A 24,285-nucleotide genomic window follows, 5' to 3' on the forward strand; every position below is an offset into this window, starting at 1 on the left:
AAATTAATTTTCCTGACATGTTTACACATGTCAGGAAATTTACACTGCTCTCTTACCTCACTCTACATCTATTTGCCCTGATTCCTTCACTGCAAATGTCTTTATCACATTTGTTATTGCTTGTTACTCACTATGTTTAACCATCTTTAGGACCATGGGTTTAGAAGTATTCCTGGTGGGCTCAGAGGTGAGAGCATAAAAGACAACGTTCCCTTCACTACTAGAGTTGTACTATACAACTGTAGAATGCATTGTTGTTTTATATCCTATTTTCACTATATTACTTCTTAAAAGGAATAAAGATGAACACCATGAGTCCTTGCTCTATCCTTGACTGAGAGATGGCAGGGCCAATCTTCTTTAGGGTCATTCAAGTAACCACAATGGATAGGCTTTTGAGATTGAAATGACTATGTCATAACTGGAAGACAGACTTTTGAAGTCATTCGAATTATCTCCCAGGTTTTATATTGTCCCCATTCCTCTTTCAGAATATGTGCTGGGCCTTAGAGAGGATGGCACAAATGTACTGGTTAGGGATGCATCCTCAGCTGTCCCTGACACTCCTCGTTCCTCATCCAAAGTATGCATAAATCCACTATTTACTACAAAGAGAAACTTCTCTGATTAAGGCTGAGAGGAGATGCTGGGTATGGCTATAAACAAAGACATTTATAAGGCATTAGAGAACATGTTTCTCTAGTTAAATATCAGGAGTAAGTTTCTCCATGGGCATATTATTCCCTAAGCTGAGATGCTGACAGTTGTCCATCTTTAATTTGAGTTCTTTGACTCCTTGGCTTGCTATTTTGATTTTATCCTCTAACTAGTGTCCTGTAAAAGTATTTTACACATATTTCACCCTTATTATAAATATGTTTTCCAAATTGTTCTTTTTGATTTCACAGGTGTCTGTCATTGTTGACTGTTTTGCTTCTTCTGCATAAAACATTCCAATGTAACCTCACTGTACTTTTTATTATGGTACTGAAGCTCTTGTTATACCTAAATAATTCTTGACAACATGTATCAAACAGATTTTCTGTTATAGAGTTTCAGTTCTTTAGTTGAAGATGTTAATCCATTGAGATGATTTTTGAAAAATTAAATTAATACAGTAAGACTAGAGATCACGTGGAGAAGGTTGGATCTTTGTATGCTAGTGAAATATAAGATAATGAGTGTGGACATTACATATTATAACTGTAGGTGCTGAAAATAATTAAACAGAGCTTCCATGTATGATTTGTTTTCAACTATGAAAAGAAATACAATTGACTTGGTAATTAATAAAGAAAAATATATTTGTTTCTCACATTTCTAGACACTGTGAAGTCCATTTTTAAAGTTCTGGCACTTGGCAAGGATGACTTGCTGTCTCACAATATTGCCATGGTCCTCATTCACAGAAAGGAAGGAGTGAATCAGCTAGGATCATTCTTTCTTTCCTTATATAAAATTGCTATGGAGGCTCCACTGCAAGTCTTTGTACAACACAAATTACTTTACAAAGTTCTATCTCAGCATATTAGTAACATATGAACTTGGGCAATAAGTTTTCAATGCTTGTACTCTGGGATCACACAGTCTGTCAAAAGAAAATAAAATCTCAGTCTCTGAATCTCTAGGTATGATTGTGTTTTCATTCTTTTTTTTATTCGATATATTTTTATTTACATTTCCAATGGTTTCCCCTTTTCTAGCCCCCCACTCCCCGAAAGTCCGATAAGCCTCCTTTTCTCCCCCTGTTCTCCCACCCACCCCTTCCCATTTCCCCGTTCTGGTTTTGCCCAATACTGCTACACTGGGTCTTTCCAGAACAAGGGGCCACTCCTCCATTCTGCTTGCACCTCATTTGATGTGTGGATTATGTTTTGGGTGTTCCAGTTTTCTAGGTTAATATCCACTTATTAGTGAGTGCATACCATGATTCACCTTTTGAGTCTGGGTTACCTCACTTATGGTGCTGGTTCAACTGGAGGTCAGCATGCAGAAGAATGCGAATTGATCCATCCTTGTCTCCTTGTACTAAGCTCAAATCCAAATGGATCAAGGACCTCCACATAAAGCCAGACACTCTGAAGCTAATAGAAAAGAAACTGGGGAAGATCCTTCAGGACATCTGTACAGGGAGAAAGTTTCTGAACAGAACACCAATAGCGTATGCTCTAAGATCAAGAATTGACAAATGGGACCTCATAAAATTACAAAGTTTCTGTAAGGCAAAGGACACCATCAAAAGGACAAATCGGCAACCAACAAATTGGGAAAAGATCTTCACCAATCCTACATCAGATAGAGGGCTAATATCCAATATATATAAAGAACTCAAGAAGTTAGACTCCAGAAAACCAAACAACCCTATTAAAAATGGGGTACAGAGTTAAACAAAGAATTCTCACCTGAAGAACTTCGGATGGTGGAGAATCATCTTAAAAAATGTTCAACTTCATTAATCATTAGGGAAATGCAAATCAAAACAACCCTGAGATTTCACCTTACACCAGTCAGAATGGCTAAGATTAAAAATTCAGGAGACAGCAGGTGTTGGAGAGGGTGTGGAGAAAGAGGAACACTCCTCCACTGCTGGTGGGGTTGAAAATTGGTACAATCACTCTGGAAATCAGTCTGGCGGTTCCTCGAAAACTGAGCACCTCACTTCCAGAAGATCCTGCTATACCACTCCTGGGCATATACCCAGAGGATTCCCCAGCATGTAATAAGGATACATGTTCCACTATGTTCATAGCAGCCCTATTTATAATTGCCAGAAGCTGGAAAGAACCCAGGTATTCCTCAACAGAAGAGTGGATGCAAAAAATGTGGAATATATACACAATGGAGTACTATTCAGCCATTAGAAACAATGAATTCATGAAATTATTAGGCAAATGGATGGAGCTGTGTTTTCATTCTTATTACATCACTTTTTACATTAATCAAGATACAGAAATACATAGAAAGCATTAAGATAACGGTATACATGCAAATGCATATGTGCACATCTATTAAACTGTAAACACAGCTTTGAATTTTTAAGACAGAAAAATCTGCCATTACCCACATGGGAAAACACAAAAGACATTATTCCCAGTATAACAATCCAGATACAGAAAAGCTAAGACTGTATGAGATTTCCCATCCATGAACAGTAAAACACATAGAAGCAGAAAATGGAGAGATTGCTACCAGGGGCTAGCGTTTGAGGAGTGAAATTATTTCTCCAAGTGCAAAGAAGATCAGCATGCATGAGGAACATTTCTGAAGGTACTGACTATGGGTAATAATATTGCACTGTATAAACAAAACTTACTTAAAGGGTAGGCACTAGGTGTGCACAGTGAGTACACTGCCAAAAGTAAAAGCTCATGGGCCACATATGCAGGGTGAAATACTATTTTATTCTATTTCCAGTATGCTTATTATTTAACTACAAACATACATGCACACAGGGAGAGACAGAAACAGAGAGCGACACAAAGACAGAGGGAGTCAAAGAGATACAGAGACAGAGACAGAGAGAGCAAAAGACAGGTATGGTTACCACATGCCAGTAATCTGCAAATGGAAGAAGTTGAGGCAGAAGGATCCTGGAGTTTAGATCAAATTGAAATAAGAAGTAAGACTTCCAATATTAATGGAAACTAAATAATTGGAAATGGAAAAATCAACAAGCTGAAGCTCTAAATGACAACCACATAAATAAAGCATGCAGTGAAAATATTCTTAAAATTACACTGTCAATTGATTGGTTCAATGCAACCTTACCAACATATTCATGAAAAAAAATGAATGAAAAGAACCAACAACTGTTACTGATAGACAATGCTTCAAGTTCACAAATGACCCTTCTATTCCTCTCAGCCATTCAGCTACTGCTAACTCATTTATATTTTCATTTTTGCATATATATGTGATTTGTATATATGCATGTTTGTTTAAACCTATGCAGGTACATATATGTGTGTGACTGTTATAGGACATATATGTATATTAAGGACATAGGCTGATATGGAAGTCTTCCTTAATTTCTTTCCTCTTTACTAAGGAGGTGTCTCTCACTGAACGTGGAACTCATCTGAATTAAGTGGTACAATCAATCAAGTCTCGCTAGCCAGCTCACACTGGGAATTCTATGTACCTTCTGAGCGAGTAATTTACAAGGAGTTGCCCTATCTGATGGGCTATGGGTGCTGGGGATTTGATTATGGCCCACAAATTGCATAATAAATATTTACCCTCGAGGAGTTTCTGCAGCACAAACTGCCGTCCATTACCCCGTCTCTAGAACCTTTTTGGATCTCTACACCCATAAGTTTACACTTTAGTTGACATTCACCGTCTTTCTTTTGTTAGGTATTAAGTCAGAAGCTTTATAGGGTCTAATGCAGTTCTATGTTTTAAGGAGCCCCCTCACCTCCAAAGATGAATATAACATTCACAGAGGTTTTGACCATCAGTGAGGGTGTTCTGAAAGGCATAGGTAAGCACTCTGTGGACTTCTGAGATAGTGAGCCATAACCTCAGAGCTTCTTCATAGCTGCCAGCCCAGGCAGGAAGTCCCTCATATAGAATACTTTTACCAGTGCTCCTTCACTGAGATTCCATTCTCAGGACTCACCTTTCCTCCTCTACACTAGATGGTCAATTTATGTATTTCAATTATGAGAAGCTAGAAATATTTCAATAGAATTCCAGTTAGAGTGACACTTTTCAAATTTTATTTCCTGGCCCCAAGTGAGTTAAGTGAATGGCCTTCGGGGCACACATTTTAATCATGATTTTACATTAGTGCTGAAGGATAGGCTGCCCAGTAATTAGTTCAGTGGCTCTGCATAAAATCAGATGTCAACACCAGCACCTAAGTTCCAATGACAGGGTTATAGCTGAGAAACAGGCTAACACTCTGCCTATTGGCTTTGTTTTTTTTTTTTTAAACTTCATCTTCACACAATTATGATGAGCCATTCCTCTTGCAGCCTCTTCTAGGCTAGAGAGAGATAGGATATTTTAAACTTTCTCACAGCTACAGCTATGAAAATCCCTCAGGTGTTCATGTCTACTTTTTCTTCTTTCTCAACATTCTAGAACTGTGTGTCAAAATTCAGAGTGGTGTTACATACTTCTAACAATGTCTTTTGACACTCCACATATTGACAGATATGTGAGGTTGAAAAAATGAGAAATGCTTGGAGTCCATAGCTAAACATTGATTCTACCATAATTCTATTTTTTTTTCAGAAATAGTTGTGAGTTTAGGTCAAATTCATTCCTCCTTCCAAGATGTGTGATGGGCCCCTGACACTCTGTAGAGTTTTCTCTGGAGCTCTGGTCATCACCTGCTCCTTTTTCAGTAGCATCTACACTGTTAGAGAATATCCTCAAAAAGTATTCTCAGGAAAGAGTATTCATAAAAAAAAGTATGATTTCATAATAGTCCTCATGAGAAGACCATTCAAATTTAAGTTAACTGAAAAGATGTGTCAGCTAATAAAAAGTGAAGCCAATTCTTTTTGTTTTAAAACTTTTCTTTTTTATTAGATATTTTCTTTATTTACATTTCAAATGTTATCCTTTTTTCATGTTTTGCCTCTGAAAACCCCCTTCCACCTGCTAATTAACTCACCCACTCCAGCTTCCCAGACCCGTCATTCAGTTACATTGGGACAATGAGCCTTTACAGATCCAAGGGCCTTTCCTCTCATTGATATCCAACTAGGCCATCTTCTACTACCCATGCACCTGGAGCCATGGGTCCCTTCATGTGTACTCTTTGGTTGGTGGTTAATTGCCTGGGAGGTATGGGGATACTGGTTGTTTCATATTGTTGTTCCTCCTATGGGGATGTAAACACCTTCAGCTCCTTGGGTCCTTTCTCTAGCTCCTCTGTTGAGGATCCTGTGCTCAGTTCAATGGTTGGCTGAGAAATCTACCTCTCTTTTTATCAAGTACTGTCAGGGCCTCTCAAGAGACAGCTATATCAGTCTGTATGTAACTATAGCAAGTGTTGTCGGCTAGCACTAGTTGGCATCCACAATAGTGTCTGGATTTGGTAACTGTATCTGGGATGTATCCCAAGTTAGGGCAGTCTCTGGATGGCCTTTCCTTCAGTCTCTGCTCTACACTTTGCCTCTGTATTTCCTCCCATTGGTATTTTGTACCCCTTCTAAGAAGGTCCAAAGTATCCACACTTTGGTTTTCTTTCTTCTTGAGTTTCATGTGGTCTGTGAGTTATATCTTGGGTATTCTGAGCTTCTGGTCTAATATCTGCTTACAGTGAGTGTATACTATGTGTGTTCTTTTGTAATTGGGTTACCTCATTCAGGTGGATATTTTCTAGCTCCATTCATTTGCCTAAGAATTTCATGAATTAATTGTATTTAATAGCTGAATAGTATTCCATTGTGTAGATGTAGCACATTTTCTGTATCCATTCTTCTGTTAAGGGACATATAAGTCTTGTCCAGCTTCTGGCTATTATAAATAACGCTGCTATGAAGATAGTTGGGCATGTGTCCTTATTACATGTTGGAGCATCTTCTGGGTATATGCCCAGAAGTGGTATAGCTTGGTCCTCAGGTAGTGCTATGTCCAGTTTTCTGAAGAACCACCAAACTGATTTCCAGAGTGCTTTTACCAGTTTGTAATCCCACCAACAATGGAGGAGTGTTCCTCTTTCTCCACATCCTTGCCAGCATCTGCTGTCACCTGAGTTTTTGATCTTAGCAATTCTGACTGGTGTAAGGTGAAATCTCAGGGTTGATTTGATTTGCATTTCCCTGATGACTAAGATGTTAAACATTTCTTTAGTTGCTTCTCAGTCATTCCATATTCCTTAGTTGAGAATTCTTTGTTTAGCTCTGTACCCCATTTTTAATAGGGCTTTTTGGATCTCTACAATCCATCTAACTTCTTGAGTTCTCATATGTCACAATAACTTTGAGTTAATGCTTGAGATGAAGTGAAATATATAAAGTAAGAATAATCTGGATTTTTCATGGGAATAGTGTTGAATCTCTAGATTGCTTTTGGTAAAATGGCCATTTTTTACTATGTTAATCCTCCCAATTCATGAACATGGGAGATATTTCCATCTTCTGATACCTTCTTCAATTTCTTCCTTCAAAGACTTGAAGTTTTTGTCACACAGGTTTTTAACTTGCTTAGTAGGAGTTATAGCATCTCTATTGTTTGTCGTTATATTTCTATAATTTCATTCTCGGCCCATTTATCATTTGTGTGAAGGAGGGCTATTGATTTTTTGTGTGTGTGTTAATCGTGTATCCATCCACTTTGCTGAAGGTGTCTATTAGCTGCAGGAATTCACTGATAGAATTTTTTGTAATCATTTATGTTTCTATCATATCAGCTTTTAATAGTGATACTTTGAATTATTCCTTTCCAATTTCTATCCCCATAATGCTTTAAGTTGTATTAATTCCCTAGCTAAAACAAGTACAGTATTAAATAGTAACAGAGTCCCCGCGTTAGGTGGAGTTTAAGTTTCTCTCCATTTAATTTGATTTTGTTTATTGGTTTTTGTATATTGTTTTTTTATGCTAAATATGCTCTTTGTATTCCAGATCTCTCCTATTCTTTTATCATGGATGTGTGTTAGATTTTTTTCAATGGATTTTTCAGCATTTAATAAGATGATCATATGTTTGAAGTACAGGTCTAAGCAGAGAATTCTCAACATAGAAATCTCTAATGCCTTGGAAGCACTTAAAGAAATGTTCAACATCTTTAGTCATTGGGGAAACAACATTAAGATTCCATTTTATCCCTGTCAGAATTGCTGTGATCAAAATCTCAAGCCAGAGCTAAAGCTGGCAAGGATGTGGAGCAAGGGGGAAACTCCTTCATTGACAGTGGAAGTACAAAATTGTACATCTGCTTTGAACATCAACTTGTTGTTTCCTTCGAAAATTGGGAATAGTTTTACCTCAGGACCCAACTGTACCACTCCTGGGCATATAACCCAAAGATGCTCAACTATGCCACAGGGACACTTACTTGCTCAACTACATTTACAGTACCTTTATTTGTAATAGCCAGAAATTGGAAAAAAGCCCAAATGTACTTCAACTGAAGAAAATGTGGTGCATTTACATGGTCAGTTATTATGCAGTTATTAAAATCAATGAAATCATAAAACTTGCAGGAAAATTATTAAAACTAGAAACAAAATCATCCTGAGAAAGCTAACCCAGACCCACAAAGACAAATATGATTGTACTCACTTATAAGTGGATATTAGCTATAAGGTGTTGGATAACCATGCTACAATCCATAGACCCAAAGAAGCTAAGTAACAAAGATGGCCAAAGGGAGAATACTTGAATATCACGGAGAATAGTTCCTAGAAAATATATAGGTGTTGGATGGGGGGAAAGAAGTAGGAGGGAGATGAGCTAAGGATAACAGTAGGAGTCAAGTGTGAGGAAGACAGAGGGAAAGAGAAATGTAAATGGTAGGTGGGGAAACATTTCTGACACAAGCTAGAAACCTAAAACGAGGGAAACTCCCAGAAATCTATGAGAGTGAAACTAGCTAAGACTCCAAGCAAAGGGGGATATGGAACATGAGATAGCCACCTCCTGTTATCAGGCAAGATTTGCAGTGGAGGGATGAGGACACCAAACCAGCCTCAAAGCCTTTGACCTACAATCTGTCTTGCCTACAAAATGTGCAGAGATAAAGATGGAGTAGAAATTGATGGAATGGACAATTAGTGACTGGCTTAACTTGCAATGCATGATATGAGAGAGTCCACCACTGACACAATTAATCATTTTCTGCTATACTTGCATAACTGTCCCCTGGAGAGACTTTGTCCAACAACTGATAGAAATAGATGCAGAGACTCGCAGCCCTACATTGGGTGGAACTCAGGTAATGTTGTGAAAAAAGAGAAAGATTGAATGATCCAGAGATGTCAAGGACACAAGAAAACCTACAGAATCTATTGTGAGCCCATAGGGACTCACAGAGACTAAACCACTAACCATAGAGCATGCATGGGAAAGACTTAGGCCTTTGCACATATGTAACAGATGTGAAGCTTTGTCTTCAAGTGAAACTTCTAACAATAGGAGTACAGACGATCTCTGGGACTTTTGCCTGTCTTTGGATCCTTTTCCCTAACCAGGCTGCTTTCTCTAGCCTAAATAGAAGAACATGCACCTAATCCTACTGAAACTTATTGTACCAAGGTAGGCTGATATCAATGGGAGGCCTTCCATCTCTGAAGAAGAGTTAAAGGGAATGGGCTGGAAGGGGAGGAGGGAGAGAAAGTTGAAATAGGGATGTAAAGTAAATCAATAAATTGATTAATAATAAATTGAAAAAAGAAAAACCTGAAAACAAGTGCTTTGTGTGGTTTAGCAATAGCCATAATAACTAATTGTATCACAACAGAGTTTAATGGCAGGTTCTCTGACTTTGGTACCAGATGTGAATCATTTGTGGAGATGAATGTTTCTAAGGAGTAATGTTATATGAGACCTAAAACCATGGCCTACTATTGATTGTTCTTGTTTATTTGGGGGAAAGGGGGATGCTATGGATGCCTAAAATCCCTCAAGCAGAACACCAACTTGCCTGAGAGACCATCTTCAATATCTGTAAGGCTTCTTGTCAGTACACAGAGTTGTTCAGAGCAGTGAACCACATTTTAGCATGGGAACCAGACTGTACTCACCTCTGTCACACAGAAAAGTGTAGTTCCTACAGTTCTTTCCTCTTCTGTGTCTGAGTATGAAAGAACCCCACACAAGACCCCAATTAATGTCATAATAAACTGATATCAGTCCCACATGTATAGTGGTAGGGCCATGCATTCAACCAGTTTCATAGGCAAAGGGAGAAGGGTGAAAAAGGGGGGAGTATAAAACTTTATTTACACTTGTCACAAGTATTTATTATTATTATTCTTTGTTTTTATTTACTGTACACACTGCTTTCTTGTGTTCCTCATCTCTGTCTTTTGCTGTTCCTTGCCCTAAAATGATTACTCTATATGTTTATTCCTTTAACATAAAACCAAAATTTATAATATGTTACTAGGAAATATTAATTCATAAGATTAAAGACTTTACATCAGTTCTCGGTCCAGCTGCATTATATGTCCATGTCCAATGGTCCAGTCTGAAGAGCCTCAAATTACCCTCTACAAATGAGCTTTTTTTTTTTGATTTTTTGGTTTTTTTGAGACAGGGTTTCTCTGTGTGGCCCCAGCTGTCCTAGAACTCATTCTGTAGACCAGGCTTGCCTCAAACTCAGAAATCCGCCTGTCTTTGCCTCCCAGAGTGCTGGGATTACATGCATGCACCACCATTGCCTGGCACAAATGAGCTTTTTAAGACATTCTAAATGAAAAGCAAAATAAAGCTGTAAAAGTTTAGTTGTGTTAACGAAGGATATGTTTTTCAGACCAGATGGTAAAATATGAGCTGCCAAGTATATACATCATTCACAACACTATAGTAAGGGAAACTAGCAGTATTTGGCACTTTATGTTGTCAACTCCCAATTTGTGAAACATTCACAATTTCCATTATGCTTTCCATGTTATCGTAGCTGTGTTTAGAGATGTGAACTTAAGACTATATTAGCATACATTTCTCTATGTATGCTAATCATAATATCACAATAATTTTTTAATTATTGTGTAAAAATATCACAATATTTTTTTCATAAATATCTGGGTGCCTATTTGAAAATTGCACAAACAAGAAGAGAGAAGACACTGGAACCAAGAGTCTGATGACTACAACACCACTCCAATCACCTTGATAGTTCATATTAATACTCTCAACTTCAGCTCATTACTGAATTGAGGACATAGGACACCCTGAACATTGTATTAATCTCTATGTTCTGAGATTTTATTCTAAAGTCAACTTTGGCTTAAAAACAGCTATGAATGTTTTTTGGCACATGTTTTTCTTTCATTTCTCTCTTGAAAGTATCACATGGTGTAACTCGCTGTCAAATATTTCCAGGATATAAAGATGGCCTTGAGCTGCTGTTCTGCTGCAACAAATCCCCAGGTGCTGGGACTCCAGGCTTGCACTACCATACCTAACTTTAGCACCTGTTCAGAAAATAATTTAGATATTTGATATCTAAATGACTATTAAACAGAATTCTTTGAAATAGGGAAAATATTTCAAAGCCCAAATTGAGAATTCATTTAAAAAAAAAAAAAACAGATGGAGATGCTTCTCTGACATAGCGGAAAATTTATATACTATGAAGGTTAAAACATTGGAATGAAAACATCTTGCATATTATTTTAAGGGTATATAAATTCTGCAAAACCCTGCACTTAGAGCCTCACAGAATCATAAAAAAGAACAGAAAATTTCTCTAGTATACTTTTATTACACATTATGAAAAAATTTATATCATCTGTATATGTGTAAATATATATAAAATTTTATAAAATACATACAAATATATAAATAAATTGTATAAATTTATATAGAGTATATATATATATATATATATATATATATATATATATATTTACACACAGACAATATATACAATATCATATGCAAGAACATACTCAGATTCATTACCTGGAAAACACTGGTCAACCTCTTACTTGGGAATTTCTTTAAAACTATTCTAACAATTAAGGATAGAGAAGATGCTATGTCTGAGGTCTTCAGAGTCTGTCACTTTCAGGGTTTTACAAAGATGGCCTCCAAACCTTTGTTCACTGAGCATTGTTTCCCTGAAACAAATAGGAAACACAGGCTGGAGGATTTCCACAATTTTTCCTGTTTAATGTTACCATGTTGTATTGTGAGAGTTGGCTCATGACCTGAGCTTATTCTTACCAGGAGACAACTCTTCACCACACTGAATTTGCACTGAAAGAAATAACTTAAACACGACTCTTTTATTATGGCTGGCATATAGAAAGCAATTTTGGGACCAGGAGTAGACATCTTTATGCTTTTCAGTCTAGACATTCATCGTCCCATGTACACAGCATAAGAATGAGTGTAGATTAAACTAGGAATCTAGAAATGTAAGAACACAAAATATAAGAGGATAAATGATAAGCATCTTGCCTACATCCAAGTTGGTGATTGGAAGTTCATGTCTCATAGTTTGGGAAATCATCTTGTCCACTGTCAATTTCACAATTTTCCTGTGTTCTTTCTTCTATCACCTATACTTAAGCATCACTTAGGTGTGTGTGTGTGTGTGTGTGTGTGTGACTTTGGAGCAAAAATGGGACTATAGAGAACACTTACCCTCATATAGGTCCAACTTCCTATCTAGAAAAGAGCTATGTATTATTTTTGTAAAAAAGAAACCCTCATGTCCATGGACTTATCAGTATACAAGTCATACCAAAGTTGGTCTCTGTTCTTAGAGGGTGATCTACATTTCCAAGTCAAATACCTTGCTCCAGGCTGGAAATGTTTTTATCTCTCCCACTCCTGCTGGCCTTCCTAATGATCAGCGTATCTTTCTGTACATTCTCTCTCTCTCTCTCTCTCTCTCTCTCTCTCTCTCTCTCTCTCTCTCTCTCTCTCTCTCTCTCTCTCCCTGTCTTCTTCTCTCTGTACATAAAAGTTTCATTTAATATTTTTAAGTCTCTGTATTTCCTTTGGCAGAGTGATAAATATTTTTATATGCAGAAATTGCCCATTTTTTGAGCATTAGATTTAACTTAGAATTGAAAGTAATGCATAGCTTAATCATTAAAAACATATAATGATATATCTGTTTTGGATCAATATCATCAAATATTCATAGAGTTTATATCATATTAAAACTTTGATTTTCTCAAAGAACAAGATCCTAGTTTTGCTGATTCTTTGTATGGTTCTCTTTGTTTCTACTTGATTGATTTCAGCCCTGAGTTTGATGATTTCCTGTGTTCTAATCCTCCTGGGTGAATTACCTTCTTTTTGTTCCAGGGCTTTCAGCTGTGCCTTTAAGCTCCTAGTGTATGCTCTCTCCAGTTTCTTTTGGGAGACACTCAGGGCTACAAGATTTCCTCTTAGCACTGTTTTCATTATGTCCCATAAATTTGGGTATGTTGTGCCTTCATTTTCATTAAATTCTAAAATGTCTTTGATTTCTTTATTTCTTCCTTGTCCAAGTTATCATTGAGTAGAGTATTGTTCAGTTTCCATGTGTATGTGGGCTTTCTGTTGTTTTTGTTGCTATTGAAGACCACTTTTACTCCATAGTGATCTGATAGGAGGCATGGGATTAGTTCAATCTTCTTATATTTGTTGAGGTCTGTCTTGTGACCAATTATATGATTGATTTTGGAGAAGGTACCATGAGGTGCTGAGAAAAGGATATATTCTTTTGGATGAAATGTTATATATATATATATATATATATATATATATATATACATACATAAAGAACTCAAGAAGTTAGACTCCAGAGAACCAAATAACCCTATTATTAAAAATGGGGTACAGAGCTAAACATAGACATTTAACCTGAAGAACGTCAGATGGCTGAGAAGCACCTTAAGAAATGTTCAACATCATTAGTCATTAGGGAAATGCAAATCAAAATAACTCTGAAATTCCACCTCACAACAGTCAGAATGACTAAGATTAAAATCTCAGGAGACAGCAGGTGTTGGCAAGGATATGGAGAAAAAGGAACACTCCTCCACTGCTGGTTGGCATGCAAGTTGGTATAACCACTCTGGAAATCAGTCTGGCAGTTCCTCAGAAAACTGGGCATGACACTTCTGGAGGACCCTGCTATACCACTCCTGGGCATATACCCAGAGGATTCTCCGGCATGCAACAAGGACACATGTTCCACTATGTTCATAGCAACCTTTTTTTTTTTTTATAATAGCCAGAAGTTCTAAAGAATCCAGATGTCCCTCAATAAAGGAATGGATACAGAAAATGTTTTATATTTAAACAAGGGAATACTACTCAGCAATTAACAATGAATTCATGAAATTCTTAGTGAAATGGTTGGAACTGGAAAATATCATCCTAAGTGAGGTAACTATTTCACAAAAGAATACACATGAAATGCAGTCACTGATAAGTGGATATTGGCCCAGAAGCTCTGAATACCCAAGACATGACTCACATATCAAATCATTTCCACAAAGATGGAAGGAGGGGGATCTGATCCTGGAAAGGCTTGATGCAGCATTGTAGGGGATTGCCAGGACAGAGAAGTGGGAGGAGGTTGATTGGGGAATGGGTGGAGGGAAGAGAGCTTATGGGACTTATGGTGAGGGGGGAACTGGGAAAGGGAAAATCATTTGGAATGTAAACAAAGAATATAGAAAATAATAATAATAAAGAAGAAAAAAGTTTGAAAATTGTATTTCATCGAAAGAGAAAACTTCTCATTTTTAGCTAAGAATTATATAGTACTTCTTAGAAATTAGGTAATGTTTTTTAAAAACTTAACACATTTTATTCTTATTAGTGCCAGAGGAAGTTTATGTTTTAATGTTTATTTTTCAGATGTTAAATAGTAACACTAACTTGCTGGACATACACACTTGTTATGTGGTAGCACTTGGATTCAACACAAACAGTCTGAATTGAAAACAAATCAATCACATTTCAGGGAAGCTAATGTAATCAGAACAATGAATCCTGGATGCTTGCTCTTCCTATCTTCTGCATCCTGTCTCCTTTGGTTATACTATTTATATGACATAACAAAGTTGAACTTTCAAATTAAGCTAAAGTTATTAACTATGTGCTCTTAGTGGGTGGAGCAGGACTTCTCTATTTTCTTGGTGGGTCCAGGGTAACAGTAAAAGAGGGAGAGAGGAAGCTATGAAAAGGAAAGCAGATGTCACCATAGTGTAGAACCAATAGACAGTTAAAACAGTTTTCCAGAAGTAGAAATGTCAAGGAAATAATTCTCCGGTAAAAAATTCAAAAGTATCAGGACCCACGTTGCTTATGTCAGCTTCTAATATTGAAAAATTTTAAATTACCTATTTATGTAATTAAAACTGCTGTCATGAATTTTGCCTCAGTAATAAGTAAAAGATTGATTGGTTGATTAATTGATTGATTGATGTTTGATCTTACTGTGCTGAAAATACCAAAGTCTTATGAATTCTAGACAACCTTTCTTTCACTAAGTTACATTTCGAGTGCATACATTTTTGAGTAAAAAATGCCTCTGAAGTAGATTAAAAGAAGACATATATACTTTTATGCAGTAGTTAAAGTTTCACATGGAAAATAATGACCCAATATTCAAATAACAGTAAAATCATTAAAGAGTAGACTGTCAAATGGAGAACATATGTGCTAGGCTATTGTCTTTGGGAATTTAATATTTGTACTTTGTCTGCCCACCATATCCTAACTATATGATATGAAAGAAGTTTCTTCCTATGATAACTCTCTACATATTCACTGATTTTATGATTATTGAAATTCTAGTAAAATGGGACACTTAGAAGACTCTTTATTCTGATTTATCTATATTATTCATTATTATTCAGTATTTCAGTCCTCAGTTAACCACGTTATACTATAACAGATTCAGCTTCTATCCAATGTAATGTGAATATTTAGACTCTTCACTGCTTTCCCAATTGAGTAAGGCTTTAATATGCACTGTGTATTCCTAGGAATATTTAATATCTAGTAACACTCAAAATCAAATTAACGTACAGTGTTTTTGCCAAAATAAAATTAACTAAGACTCCGATTGTGTTAGGTTTTGATGTTGCAATGAGGAGTGAAATGCATTGTAGATCCACTGTATATCTGCCTATAACTCCCCTCATTAATACAGGTATAAATGATTGATTTCAATAAGAGGGATTATATACCAAGATGACAAGTACATAGCTGATTCTGTAGGGACAGGAACAGGAGACTAGAAATGAACTTCTTATTAACTCCCACAGCTCTTACTGATCAGTCCTGTATCCAAGTCTCCAAGCATCCAAGTGACCATGGGCTGCTTATCCATAATGGAATGAAAAGGAGGAGGTTGTTAGAAAAACAACAGGACTCTTCTGTCCCCACAGTATTTATTTTCCTAATATTTTGACAATCTTTTTAGCCAAAATGTGAATTTAAGTTATTATGATAATTATAATATTTGAAAACATCTCAAGTTCTTAAGTTTCATTTAGTGCTAATAAATCAACTAAAACTCATCTGTCAATACTTACCAGTTGTAGTGATGTTCCTATTCAGAGTATTTAGTTATAAAATAGTTGTGCTGCTTCACGAGCATGTTATCAAGGGCTTACATGTTTTTGTGTTGTATAAATGTATGTATCTGTAATCATTGTCATTTCATAAAATTAATTATAAATATCCACTGTGCATAAATATTATATGTCTCTGCACAATGAAATCACAAAAGAAGTCAGTTGTTTGTAAGTAAATGCCTGCTTTTTGTTTTCAAATCCTCCACTTACTACTCAGTTATTTCAAATCATAGATTTTTAAATGAGCTCATAATGATGAATATTTAATGTGTATAAACTTGACATGACTGTGCCTTCTTAGCTTGAGAAAGAACCTCCTTCCAGTTGAAATAGTGAAATATGGGCATGCATGTGTACAGGGTAAGAGTGGATGGTATTTACAAACAAATGGACAACATTAACACTGCAACTATGCACACTAGTCCTTCAAAAGTAAATTTAAGATAATGGCCAGGTCCTTTGATTGTCCTAGGGTCTTGAGGTCTACAGAGAGTTCTTATTTTCTATAGCTAGAAACTACAGTCACATGTGCAGTTTATGTAACATGGAAGAATATTGATGAATACTAAATTACTTAGAGAAATATTATGGTGAAAGAGGATACTTTAGTTTTGAGAAAACTCTCACATAGCCCTAATTGGCCTTAAATTACTATATAACTGATGAAAGATTTGACCTTTGATTCAGGTACTAGGTTTACACATTAAAATAACTGGTATTTATGTGGTGCTTGTATGGAACATGGGCCTTTGTGCATGTTAGGTAAGCACTCGTTCAAGTATAGTACAACTTCTTTAAAGGAAGATGACATTTGGATAGTCTCAAAGTGTCTTATCATTTGGTGACCTCTAATACATGCACACAGAGATCTTGTATTCCTCTATTGTGGAAATGAAGCTTTCCCCAGATCTTCATTTCTTAAGTTTATGCTGGACCTAGAGACAAGTTTCAAAGACTAAAAGAGGAAACATTCACAGTGCAGTCTTAGCAGTCACTGGACTCACCAAGTGGTCATTTACACTGATAATTCTTGGTGGTATACCACAACTGCCAGTAAGATATGCCAGAAGGACACTTACATTCCTCTCAACAAATCACATCCTCAGTATAATGACTACACAGTCAAGGCAAGTTAAAAACACCTTCAAAATGACAGGACAATAAAAATACACAAAACAATCAACAGACCAAGAATCAAGCAAAGGTATAAAAGCAGCCATAGCCTGTTGGAAATCTTATAAACCACAGCTAGCATCTCAGAAAGATCACTGAGAATATAGATAGTGGCACTTAGATTTGGTGGAGGAGAATTAAAAGCTGTTTATAGCTGACTTAAGGCGCACTCAAAAGAAGGGGACTTGTATCTGGTAATGTAAACCTAGCCACCTATCTATGGCTGGTCAGGTTAGTAGTGTTTGAAGTAAGCAAGCAATACCTGTCTTTTAGTTAGTAACTGCTTCTTATATAATAGAACGACTACCAAGTGCATTATTTGCTATATATAGTATAAGACTTAGTGCATAGGTATTAAAGATTGGTGTTGCTGTTGATAAGCTCCCATGGTAAATTAGAAATACCTTAAACAACTCAGCCAACTCCCTCTAGCTTTCACCTAAATATATAATAGAAGAAACTAGTTATAGTTGAATAAATTGAATGTCTATTTGAATATATTATATTTTACATGTAGATGTAATATATATATATATATATATATATATATTATTTTCAGAGAAGTGAAGAGTTTAAACAGTGCTTAATTTGGGTTACTCATGCTGAAGCATGAACTATAAATAGGAAGAGACCAAATCTTTACTTAAAATTGGCTACTTTTCTTGTCAACCAAAGTTATCAGTAAAACTTGTGGAGGTACTGTAAGGATGAGAGTAAGAATACTTTTATTGCTAAGAACTACTATGATACAGCCATTGCCAGAAATTGCTTATTGTCTAAACCCTTAAAATAGGATTGAACCAAAGGAAGTTCTCGAGACTGAAACTTTGGAAATTATGTATTTGTAAAAGTGATTGGAAAGGAAAGGAAGAGAGGAAGGAAGGAAGGAAGGAAGGAAGGAAGGAAGGAAGGAAGGAAGGAAGGAAGGAAGGAAGGAAGGAAGGAAGGAAGGAAGGAAGGAAGGAAAAGACAGAGGAAAAGGGAAATGGAAGAGGAAAGGGAAGGAGGAACAGAAAGAAGAAACACAAAAAAGTAGAGAATATTTAACATAATTGGTAAACTAAGATTTATAGGAGCCTCTAAATAATTATTTTATTTGGGCCACACTATCTTTCACAAAAATATGTCAATATGAGTTAAAGTCTGTTTTTTCTGCAATTAACAATTATTTTTCTTTCTTCAATACAGTGCATCTGTGCTTGCTTAGGATATTACAGCAGGCCCCAAACAAATGTTATTACCTCTCACATGGCTTACCTAATCCAAAGTTATACTAGTAACACTAAATTAAATCAGAATCTGAGAGATGCACAGCCATATAGTAGGTCTACTTGGGAGTCCTGTGAGCCTGATGTCACAGGTTTGTCATTATCTGACTATGTCTGGAACAGCTTGTAGAACTTGTATAGACCTTGAAATCCACAGCAAGGGGTTTGGAACAAGAAGCTCATGGGAAAATCTATTTGGAAAGAAACTGAACACGTGCCAAGCATAAGTATAGATGCAATAGTGAGACTAAAAATCCAACTATTAACCACTTTCTGCATCATAGGATGGTGACAAGGATAGAAACAGGGAAAAGGTTCAGCTCCCGGAACTGATAGAGTATATTTAGGGAGCATGGTATGTAAATATGTGAGAGCATAGAAATAATATGGATTGATTTCTCAGAGATCCAACTCCTATCTTCTCTGGCACTATTCACCTGGAAAAAATGAATAAAATTGTTCAATCATTATGAAAAACTCTATAAAATTTTCAAAAGACTAAGAGGGAATTAAGTCAATGACTATTATCTAAATCTTCTGAGCACTAATAATAGTGTCACAGACCATAAGCAAGTTAGATATACTCAAGATAAACAAAGTGGAGCCATAGGGCAGCTCTTATAGAAATAAGAATAATACACTCTCTATCGTGAGAGCACATTTGTGGCTGATGTTAACTCCCTATATTGAATACCATTGTTTTCTGCTTTCTCTTTGATTTTTTTTAAGATGTCATTCATGCTATCCAAAGTTCCTTATGCACTGCCAAAAATTATAAAAAGGTAAAAAGTGGAAAGAGAGAATTATCCCAAAGCCTCCTACTCCGAATATTTAGTGTAGAATTTGAAGGATACTTATTTTCTTCACATTTTTAATTGAATATATTCTTCATTTACATTTCAAATGTTATACCTTTTCCTGGTTTCCCCCCTCCCAGAAAACCCTGGGACATTTGGTTGGCTAACATCATCGTTCTTCCCATGGGGGCTGCAAACCCCTTTGGCTCCTCCATTGGGGACCCAGTCCAATGGTTAGCTTCTAACATCTGCCTCTGTATATGAAAGGCTCTGGCAGGGCCCCTCTGGAGACATCCACAAGAGGCTCCTTTCTGCACTCACTTCTTGTCATCGATAATAGTGTGGGGGTTGGTGACTGTTTATAAGATGAATTCCCATGTAGGACAGTCTCTGGGTGGTCTTTCCTTCAGACTCTGCTCTACACTTTGTCTCCATAATTGCTCCTGTGAGTATTTTGCTCCCTTTCTCAGAAAAACCAAAGCATCCCCACTTTGGTTTTCCTTCTTCTTGAGCTTCATGTGGTCTGTGAATTGCAACTTTTTTATTTGGGGCTTTTGGGCTAATATCCACTTATCTGTGAGTGCATACCATGTGTGTTCTTTTGTGACTGGGTTACCCCAGTCAGGATGACACTTTCTAGTTTCATCCATTTGCCTAAGAATATCCTGAATTCATTGCTTTTAATAGCTGAATAGTACTCCATTGTATACATATGCCACATTTTCTGTATCCATTCTTCTGTTGAAGGACATCTAGGTACATTCTGAGGGTACATACTCCACTATGTTCATAGCAGTCTTATTCATCATAGCCAGAAGCTGGAAAGAACCCAGACAAAGGTTACTTCATAATCCTAAAAATATAACAAAAAGGGTCACAATGGGGTCAAGGGAAAGATAGCTGTATATAATGATGACAACTCTCATTCAATACAGAGAAAAATTGACTCATGCTGTCTCAGAAGAGGTCAAAGGTGTTGTTTAAGTAAACATACATTTTATTTACATTATTCAATTGAAGGACCCTATTAGTTAAATTACATAAGCATGTCATTGAAAATATTTTCAAATTTCATCCATATTTCCTGTATTTCTAATAATTATTAAATAAAATGATTTCTCTGAAAAATAAAACAAAAGACCTTATGTCTACAGAAAAATGTAATTCTCACCTCTCACCAAGGAGACTTACCTTTCCAACAGATGGAAATCATTATAGGTAACTACAATCAAAGTGCAGAATTGTACATCAAAGTCTCAGTTGTTACATCTACAAGACAACTCCTATATCTGAGACTAAAGGATCATTGTGGAGTGGAAGAGAAGGCAGAAAGACAATAAAACAGGGAATCAGCTATGAGGCTATGTTTACTAGAAACATCAGAAATTACATCCGTAAGATGTCAGCAACAAGCTGAACAAACATGTCCTGACCAAGGCCAAGGCCAATAGATAGGTTAATGTTGAAATGGGAAAGCTCAAGAGACCTTAGCCATAGACAAAGAAGTATAGAGTTCTAAGCAATGTTACGTACAGGAGAAATAATCCTCCTGGGAAAGAACACACCAATTGGCTACTCAACATTTTTTTTATTAGATATTTGCTTTATTTATATTTCAAATGGTATCTCCTTTCTGCCTAGAAGCTTGGACTATTCAAGATACAACTCACAGACCACATGAAGCTCAAGAAGAAGGAAGACCAACGTGTGTGGCTACTTTGATCCTTTTGTTTTTGTTTGTTTTGGGATTTGGTTTTTTCCAAGGCAGGGTTTCTCTCTATAGCCCTGGCTGTCATGGAACTCATTCTGTAGACCAGGCTCTTTGATCCTTATCAGAAAGTGGATCAATGTTTAATAAATGAATTCATTGAGATCTTTATTGAGTTTGGTGTCAAATACCTAGTAACAAGAGGCACGCATGATATGAAGCACCTGTGCTGTATCATTTGACTTTCTTTTTCAATCCTCTTCCATCCTGTCTTCTAGACATAGTGAGGATAACACTGCAGACTCTCAGCTTTTCCAGGGAAGGGAAGCCAGAGGGTGTTAACTTCAGAGAATTCAATGATGGGTGTTGCTGAGACTCTAGGGACCCCGACATTAATATTTACTAACTGGTTGTAATTTATGGGTGAGAGTTCATGAATTCTCCGATTTCTACATTTAAATTTCTAGTATCTGCTAGAAGGGACAGAATTAAAGAAGTTAGAAACTGAGGCTCTGCATAAACACTGATACACTGAAGTGTTTTGTAATTTGTTAAATCATTTTACTTGTAGACTAATAGACGGAGGTTCAGATATTTTGAATCATGAACCCTTGGCTCCTAATATGATGACAACAAAGTGAACATTATTATGACATCTGCAAAGGGCTGGCTATATGGTAGACATTGGGACCACACTAGTAGTTAAGTATGCAATTCCTCTACTTCTGCATCTTCTCAATTGTTTCTTCCTTGTATTTGCCCTTCTTTCCTACTTGCAGTACTTGGCTTTCCTATCCAGGATCTTCTTGTGGTCCTTCTTCAGCTTTGGCCTGGTTATAACCACCTTGCTGGAGTGGATGCCCACAAGGACTGTTGTACTATTAGTCTTTTCTCAATGGACTCATTCAGTGTAAGTGACATATATTTCTTCCTTTATACTCAGACCACTTTGCCAATGTGCTGGCCGTTAGAGTGTCTCAAACAACCTGAACTTCATCATTTTTTGGAATGGGCATAAACTGAACATTATACTTTTTTTCTCAGCTCTTTGAGAAGAGGGGAAGAAGTAACCTTCCTCCAAATGTAATAAGAGGCATTGAAATCCCCTTTGCTGCTCTTGCTTTGGTCAAAAGTCAGGAAGGGATTGAATTTTATTTTGTCAGCTGCTATACAGTGAAGGCCACCAAAACAGAGTTTTTGAGGCTGGATTAGTCAGAGCCTTTTGCCTTTATCCATTTTCTTTTCTTTTTTCTTTTTTGTTTTTTGGGTTTTTGTTTTGTTTTGTTTGTTTTGTTTTTCTGGATCTTCAGTTATCTCACTCAGGATGCATTTTTTTCTTTTTTCTTTTTTTTATTATATATATTCTTCATTTACATTTCAAATGTTGTTCCCTTTCCTGGTAGTCCCCCCAAATCACCCAAAGTCCCATAACCTCTTCCCCTGTTCCCCAATCAACCCTCTCCAGCTTCTCTGTCCTAGCATTCCTCCACACTGCAGCATCTGCATTGAGCCTTTCCAGGACCGAGGGCGTCTCCTCCCTTTCATGTCCAACAAGGCCATCCTCTACTACCTTTGTGTCTGGAGCCATGCGTAACTCCAAGTACAATCTCTGGTTGATGGTTTTGTCCCTGGGAGCTCTGGGAGTACTGGGTTGCTCATATTGTTGTTCCTCCTATGGCACTGCAAACCTCTTCAGCTCCTTGGGTCCTTTCTCTAGTTCTCCCATTGGGGATCATGTGCTCAGTTCAATGGCTGGCTAAGAGTGCCCCCTTCTGTATTTGTCATACCTTAGCTGAGCCTCCTAAGTGACAGCTATATCTATCCTAGCACTTGTGGGCATCAATAATTGTGTATGGGTTTTGTAACTGTATATGGGATAGATCACTAGATGGGGTAGTCTCTGTATGGTCCTTCCCTCACTCTGCTCTACACTTTGTATCTCCTTCTGTGGGAATTTTGTTTCCCCTTCTAAGACAGACCAGAGTATCCATACATTGTTCTTCCTTCTTCTTGAGCATCATTTGATATGTGAATTGTGTCTTGGGTTTTCCAGGCTTCTGGGCTAATATCCACTTATCAGTGAATGCATACAATTTTGTCTTCAGAACAGTTGTCTTAACTATATAATTCCATTTAGTCTTAGCCTTCCCTCTTGCTGTGGCTTCATTAATCACTCTTCTGAATTTATTTCATTCTGGTTCAAACAGCCTCTGTTCTTCAGTCTGAGAGTCACTCTTGGTTAATGATACAACTCAGCATCTTTACAAAATAATTGATACAAACTAAATTATTACTTACATGTTTATATAGTTAAAGAACAAAATGCAACTTAAAGTAATTTTAATGTTGAATTAGCATGGTGTTTAAATGCTTTATCAGTAAAAATTATAAAATAAAATGTAAAATGTAACAAGTGAAGACAACATAGTCTGAAATGATCAGTCTTGTAAGATGTTGAGCAAGCTTAGTTTCACATGTCTACAAAAAATATTCAATAATATCAAACAATACCAAAGAACTGATTACAGGATTTTTTTAATTTCAAGAAACTATTGTTTCTTATTCAATGAAATCTCAAAAATAAAAAGATTACAGGATTTTTAAGTTCTGCTAAATCATATGCATTTTGGAGTATTGTCAAGTTTATAGTGATTTAGAAGTACTACAGAAGAGTTTATTAGATTTCATAAATGGCTCTCGCAGGAGTTATATACACTACTAAAAGAACAATATGCATTGTCTTTTGTAATAAATGCAAAATGTACTCTTGGCAAAAAGTTTAAAAGATGATAACAGAATTTCGATTGGGACTCTGTGTTCCCTACATTTCATTTCTGAGTATTATGAATTTTAACTTAAGTTCTAAACAGAAAATCATGTGGTTGATTTTTTTAGCATTTAATATTATATTGTAAGCTAATTACTTAGTAATAAAGACTGACAGAATTCCTCTGGGAGAAATCTAATTACATTGGGTTGACTGCCAACGGAATTACTCTAAAAGTGGAGTCATTTTATTGTTAATGCAAATTGCTAAGAAGAAAGTAGCAGTTGACAGGCTAATTTCATTGTTGTATCAACATGTGTGAACAAAGAACTGTAAAATTATCCTGCAGAATA

General features: G+C 36.4%; 1 pseudogene; it reads right to left on the bottom strand.

The window, feature by feature from the left end:
* Nucleotides 1–21,884: 21,884 nt before the first annotated feature.
* On the bottom strand, nt 21,885–22,753 carry LOC127664153 (60S ribosomal protein L26-like; annotated as a pseudogene).
* Between the last annotated feature and the right edge of the window lie 1,532 nt (nt 22,754–24,285).

Source organism: Apodemus sylvaticus, chromosome 13, assembly GCF_947179515.1.
Source record: "Apodemus sylvaticus chromosome 13, mApoSyl1.1, whole genome shotgun sequence".
In the NCBI taxonomy this organism is placed as follows: domain Eukaryota; kingdom Metazoa; phylum Chordata; class Mammalia; order Rodentia; family Muridae; genus Apodemus; species Apodemus sylvaticus.